At 40.1% G+C, this 7,425-nt stretch overlaps 1 pseudogene; it reads right to left on the bottom strand.

Moving 5' to 3' along the window:
- Positions 1 to 2,761: 2,761 nt before the first annotated feature.
- Positions 2,762 to 7,127, bottom strand: LOC126787363 (G-type lectin S-receptor-like serine/threonine-protein kinase SD1-1; annotated as a pseudogene).
- Positions 7,128 to 7,425: the final 298 nt, after the last annotated feature.

Genomic DNA, 7,425 nt, shown 5'->3' with positions numbered 1-7,425 from the left:
TGGAAAGAAGAGGTCAAATTCCTTGGTCATGTTGTCTCAAAAGATGAAGTACTAGTGGACCCGTCAAAGGTAGAGGCAGTAAAGAATTGGAGTCGTCCAAAGAACCCTACAGAGATTCGTAGTTTCCTCGGTTTAGCAGGTTACTACAGAAGGTTTATCGAGGGGTTTTCTAGTATTGCATCTTCATTGACCAAGTTGACCAAGAAAGATACTCCGTTCGTGTGGACGGATGCATGTGAGGAAGCATTCAGCAAACTAAAGACCAGATTGACCACAACCCCAGTGTTGACGATTCCTTCAAGTGGTGGTGGCTATGTCATTTACAGTGATGCTTCGCTCCAAGGTTTGGGTTGTGTGTTGATGCAACATGGAGGAGTTGTTGCTTATGGCTCGAGACAGTTGAAGATTCATGAGAAGAATTATCCGACACACGACCTAGAGCTTGCGGCAGTTGTGTTTGCCCTAAAAATTTGGAGACATTACTTGTATGGCGAGAAGTTTCAACTCTTTTCAGATCATAAGAGTTTGAAGTACTTGTTCTCACAGAAGGAGCTGAATATGAAGCAGAGGAGATGGATGGAGCTCCTCAAGGATTATGACTTCACATTAGAGTACCACCCGGGGAAGGCAAATGTGGTGGCCGATGCCTTGAGCAGGAAACCGAGAGGCGTGGTGGCTTCACTTATGGTCCAGGAATGGTTCGTGCTCGAAACTGCATCGGAGTTTGATTTGGTACCATCGGGAGGATAACCGAGAGTCTTTCTTGGTAGCATAACGGTGCAACCCACATTGATCACGAGGATCATACAGGGTCAGGCGCGGGATAGACTCTCACAAGCTAAGTTGGCAGATCTTGTAGTTGATACGCTTGATGAATGCCCTTCTGAGTGGAGAGTTGGACCTGATGGAGGGTTGAGGTTTGGGGCAAGATTGTGTGTTCCAGATTGTGAAGATCTGCGGGAGGAGGTTCTTCGTACGGCACATCGATCATGTTATACCATTCATCCAGGGAACACCAAGATGTACAAGGACCTATGCAGGCAATTCTGGTGGAACAGTATGAAGAAAGATGTAGCAGAGTTTGTATCGAAGTGCCTTACATGTCAGCAAGTGAAAGCAGAACATCAACGACCAGCTGGCATGTTGAAACCACTGACTATTCCTCTTTGGAAGTGGGAGCAGATATCTATGGATTTTGTGACCGGATTGCCTAGATCGAAGAAGGGTCACGATGCCATATGGGTGATTGTCGATCGGTTGACGAAGTCGGTTCATTTCCTTCCAGTGTCGATGAAGTACTCAGTGGACGTGCTTGGGAAACTATATGTGGATGAGGTAGTGAGACTTCATGGTGCTCCAGTTTCTATTGTTTCTGATCGAGATGCACGTTTCACTTCGAAGTTCTGGGGTGGTTTGCAGAAGGCGATGGGTACTACCTTGGATATGAGTACAGCTTTTCACCCACAAACGGATGGACAGACGGAAAGGGTGAATCAGGTGATGGAAGACATGTTGAGAGCACGTGTGATGGATTACAAGGGTAGCTGGGAAGATCATTTGAGATTGATTGAGTTTGCCTACAACAACAGCTACCATTCTAGCATCGGCATGGCACCTTATGAGGCTATTTATGGTAGACCATGTCGTTCACCCATCTGTTAGGCCGAGATTGGTGATGAGGCATTGATGGGTCCAGAGTTGGTTCAGGAAACCACGGAGAAGATCTCGATCATTCGGGATAGAATCCGGACCGCTCAAAGTAGACAGAAGAGCTATGCGGACTTGAAGAGGAGACATGTGGAATTTGAGATCGGCGATCACGTGTTCTTGAAAGTTTCACCTATGAGGGGTGTAGTGAGGTTTGGCAAGAAGGGAAAGTTGGCACCGAGGTACGTCGGGCCCTTTGAGATACTTGAGAAGGTGGGCGAACTAGCATATCGACTAGCCTTTCCTACTAGCATGTCGGGCGTCCACAAAGTCTTCCACATTTCCATGCTGAGGAAGTATGTACCAGATGAGTCGCATGTGATCGATCATAGCACCATCGAAGTGAAGGAAAATGCCACATTTGTTGTTGAACTGGTTCGTATTCTGGATAGATCCTCAAAGAAGCTTCGGAGGAGAGAAGTTGAGCTAGTCAAGGTGCTGTGGAGCCACCATGATGAGGGTGATGCATCTTGGGAGCTAGAGTCAGACATGATGACCAGATATCCGCAGTTGTTTGTTAAGTGAGCTTGAATTTCGGGATGAAATTCCTTTAAGGGGGGTAGAGTGTAATAACCCTATTTTTCAAACAATATATTGGTTTGATATAATTCTATAAAGTTGAGAAATTTAATTAGAATGAATGTGATCGGTTGCGACGTTGTGAAACGAGAAACGGAAACGTTCTCGGAACGTTTAATTAGAAAAACATTACGTTTCCGCAACGTATATATCGACTTTTATTCCGTCGCTCGGTTGCGAAAACTTTCTTCACGAAAATTGTAGAGCTCGTCGATACGAGTGCGTGGACATGTGACGCATTCGAATCGGACGTCGGAGGTGAAAGTTATTAACGTCGGAAGTTAGTTTCCGATTTTGAAAACGAGTATAAAAGGGTATTTTTGTGATTAGGGTTTCCATTTCAGGAAACCCCTTCTCTCTCCTCTTTCCGCCTCCCTCTCCATTCTCTCTCCCCGAAAACCCTCTCCCTCTCCTCAGAAAAATCGCCTCCGTGCGATCTGCCACCCTGGGCCGTCGTGTCGTGCACCGCCGCTCTCTACAGCATCGCGAGGCCCTCCGCACCAAACCCCGAGCTCGCGCCGCTCTGTCTCGCCGCCGAGAGTCTCCTCTCTCTCCCCGAGCCTTCCTCTGCATCACGTCGCAATCTCCGCCTCCAAGCCATCGCATTCCTCGCAGCCGGTCCCTGGAGTACCGTGTGATCTCCGCAGCAACCCTCAAGCTCGCCGCTGCTTGAATCGACGTCGCCGGTTTCTCACGCATCACCGACGAAAAATCGAGCTTCCGTCGTTCGAATTAGGTAAAAATTGATGTAATTGAATTGTTGTTTGTGTTTGTTGGATGTTTGGGATTGATTTGAGAGATTTCTGGATCGACTGGAGAATGTTGGGGGAGAATCGAAGGTGTAGGTGTTGAGGGTTGAGCACCGCTACCTTAGGCGGCGCGTGTGAGAGAGTGAGGTAGTATAGGGGTGGTCTTGGCTGTGGGAAGGGCGGAGGAAGAAATGAGGATGATTTTGGGGTGGCGCGGCCTGCCGGAGGTGGCGCGTGTACCCCACGCGCCGCCACGTGCGGCGGTGCGTGAACAGTATTCTAGAAGGGTATTTTGGTAATTTACTTACGTACGGTAAATGTAAATTTTATTTACGTACGGTAAATGTAAATTAAATTTTACGTACGGTAAATGTAAATATAAATTACTTTCAGTAATTGTAAAAAGTAATTTATAAAAGGTAATTTAGTAAATTTTATTTACTGAGATTGTATTTACATTTAAACAGTACGTATACGTACAGAAATACGTAAACAATACGTATACATATTTATGTACGTAAACAGTATGTATACGTACAGAAATACATATTATTTGTGTATTTGTACAGTAATAACATGAAAAGTAACATGAACAGTACTTCGTAAAAACAAAAAATTGCTGAACAGTAACAGTTTATTACTGTTTCGGCATTTAAAGGTTTACGAAACGTTTCTAAATTCTTTTCTTGTCTTTTCAAGATGATCAATAAATCAAGAAAAGGAATTAGCTGCGGAATTTTGGAGTTTCGCTCAAGTCGGTAAGGTGAGTAAAATCTCACATATTTACGAATCTACCCTTGCGGTGATTCCAAGATTTTTGCAAGAGTTTTAAATATTGAAATACGACATGTATACAATATAATGGATTATATATATATTGTATAAATGGTAATAAGTACATATATATATAGTTTGCTATAATATATACTGTTATGAATTCATTTGAAATAAGTCATTTCGATGACGAGTATGTGATTTTAAAATGGGGTTTGTTAAACGTTTTGTGTTCGGACCTGTTTATAAATTATGACATGTATATGATATAGTGGATTATATATATATGCATTGTATAAATGGTGAATAAATACATATATATATATATAGTTTGCTATATAGTATACTGTTATGATTTATTGTGATGATGTCATTTTGATGACAAGATATAACGAGCATGTGATTTTGATTTGTACAATATGATGTGAGATTATTGTACGTGATTTTAACATTGAGATTGTTAAAATGTGATTTGTCTTCGGACCTGATGTTTGGTACAATATGATGTGAGATTATTGTACGTGTTTGGCAAGTCGAAACCTAGCCTTTGGTCGGGCGAAAGTTACGATACAGTTAGAGCTCTAGTCTGTCTGCCGTAGTACTGCATGTGAGGTAACAGGTGGTTATCTGCTCATGGGTACTCAGATTGTTTTGGATGTTGGGTAGCGGGTGGCTATCCAATATCGGCGGTGTATTACGAGAGGGGTAACAGATGTGTACCAGCGTTCTTGGTACCCGTATTATAAATGCATTTGGGTAACCATAAGGGTTACTTAATTTCTCATGAGCGTTTCATTTCATATTTCTTTGGGACAACCAGATGGGCCGTCCATTGTCTCATGAGGGCATTTATATTTGTTGATTTGTGATTTTTCGTATATATTGATATGCGAATTATATTATTCATTTTACTCATACGAGCGATAAGCTTACCGGGTTTGTGTTTACAATCCCGGTGCACCAATTCGATGGTGTATGGGATAATTCTGCAGGTGTTGATTAGAGGAGATTGAGTGACGACTCCGGAGACTCGAAGTCATTTGTATCCTCCTTGTGGTGAGATTTCTAGAGTGGATTTGTGAGTGAGAATTTGTGAGCATTTATTTGTGAGTTTGTGAGAGATTGTGAGGATTATTACATTTCCATTTTATGTATAGATTATAAATTTGGTTTGTAATAATTGGTTTGTCTGAGTTGTATTGAGAACTCAGTAATGATCCGCTATGACATTTAAAATGATTTCGATTTTATTGAGATTATTTTGTGTTTAACGACTTTAAAATTTTGAGTTTTTAAGCTCGAAATTTTGGGGTCGTTACAGATTAAAAGTCGACTCTTGGGTCAAATGAACTTAATTAAATAACACACATTTGGTTCTTGAAACCAATTTCTACTTCGAACAACGACAAAATAAAAGGCGTAAAATGTGAATTTAATCAAATTACCATTCTCTTAATTTCTGATAAATTAAAAGAAATAGTATTGAAAATTTGAGTTATTACATTGCTCGTGTTTTTGTTCATCATAGATGTATCCATCAGTTCAAATGGCTTGCCTTCTTTGAAGAGCCTCCATGCCTGTTTCAGGATATTAGTTACTAATTAGACTGGGTAAATTCAACTAATGAGGATAAAGAACACTTGTTTCATAATGCACTCACATGTCCTAGAAGGTTAAGCTTGTGGTCTGTATGAGGAAATCCTCTGTTCTTCTTTCCATTCACAATCTCAAGTACTAAAACACCAAAGCTGAAGACATCAGATTTCACCGAGAAGACACCATCAATTGCATATTCCGGAGACATGTAACCGCTGCAAAGAATAGTTACAAGTTATATTGTCATGTGTAACAGTTAAAGTGGCGACCTATAGCATGTATTTATGTCCTTACTATGTTCCAACCACTCTCTTCGTCTTTGCTTCAGTTTCATCACCTCAAAACTTCTAGCAATGCCAAAATCTGAAATTTTTGGATTTAGTTCATAGTCTAGTAACACATTGCTGGCTTTTAGATCACGATGGATTATCCTTACTCTGGAATCTTGATGAAGATAAAGTAACCCTCTAGCTATCCCATTGATAATGTGGAAACGCTTAGGCCAATCCAGAATTATACTTTGTTGTTCATCTGCCCAAGTTTGTAAGGATAATTAGAAAATCTAAAGGGGGTATTTTTGAATAACAATAATTAGTTAATTACTAGTTAATGAATCAGCAATACGTCAGTTAGAGCCAAACAGAAAAGGGAGGGAAAAATGCCAAACCAAATATGAAGAAGTCTAAGCTCTTGTTGGGCATGTATTCATATATCAACAACCTCTCTTGGCCTTCAATGCAACATCCTAGAAGCTTCACAAGGTTGCGGTGCTGAAGTTTGGAAATACATAATACTTCATTCTTGAACTCTTTGATTCCCTGTCTGTACATTTTGAAAGCCTTTTAATCCCTATTTCTTGCCCCTCTATAAGTTTTCCCTGTAGGATGTTAATCTTGTTATTATTCACAATATTCACTCTAAAATCAACCAACAGTAGATTAAAAACTTGTCATGCCAAAAAAGGATTGATCTTTATCTACAAAATATTATCTGACATTAATAATAACTACTGAACACATATAGCTCTGTGCTGCTATTGGAAGCATAAATTATATATTATTGCTACTTGTGTCATCATCATTCTTGCTGCAGACAGTGAAATGCCAAGTGCATCTTTTGAAATTCGTAAACATAACATTTCATATTTGATGACACCACCCATTGGTGAGGAGTTCCTCACAAATGCTAAAAAATATTGACCTTATAAACTGGGCCAAAACCACCCTTTCCAAGCTTGTTAGCAGCAGAAAAGTTGTTGGTGGCATCTGCTATTGTACTAAAACTAAATAATGGTAGCTCTAGATTTCCATCTTGGGATTCTTCATTGTGGTCTTGCTGTCGAGTATGCAACATATTTGCTACAATTAGAATGGATTATTGACGAATTAAAGATCATGAATGTATCCGCTGTCATCAAATTTGGTGTCAGTATATAGTACAGATAGACATACCTAATCTCTTAGTCAGCTTCTGTTTTTTCTTCTTCTTCATTTTCCTCTTGTAAACATGTAGTATCATGCATAGGCCTATAAGCGTTACCCCAACAGCTAATACAGATAGAATTATGATCTTAACTTTTGTATTTCCCTTCAAGCTTCTGTATGTCACTACCAGTTCAAGTATATATTAGAATCGCCACAAATATGTATATATGTTTTCTAGAAGTCTAATTTTCTGCAATTAGAAAGTTAATATACCCTTACCTAGCTCAGAGGCAGCCATCCTTATGTATATGTCCTGCCCAGCATCAGAGAATTCTCGAGTACCAATCAGTTCTCCAAGCCAGAGTATGCACCCACTTCATCTGCATCTGCATCTCCGTCCTCCACTCCTGCTCTCCAGATCTATATGTAAATTTCAACTAGCTACTCATTTACAACATCATACAAATGAATTCATATATATCGACCAAATACAAATTCACATTAATTCTGAATTTTCAGTTCTTGAAATTAATGTGTGTTTAAATGTGATCATGGGAGAAGAACCATGATAATTGTACGTAGTTATGGGATTTCAT

The sequence above is a fragment of the Argentina anserina genome, chromosome 3, assembly GCF_933775445.1.
Source record: "Argentina anserina chromosome 3, drPotAnse1.1, whole genome shotgun sequence".
NCBI classification, from domain to species: domain Eukaryota; kingdom Viridiplantae; phylum Streptophyta; class Magnoliopsida; order Rosales; family Rosaceae; genus Argentina; species Argentina anserina.
Note: the sequence above shows the minus strand (reverse complement) of the source record. Positions and strands in the feature narration are given on the sequence as shown.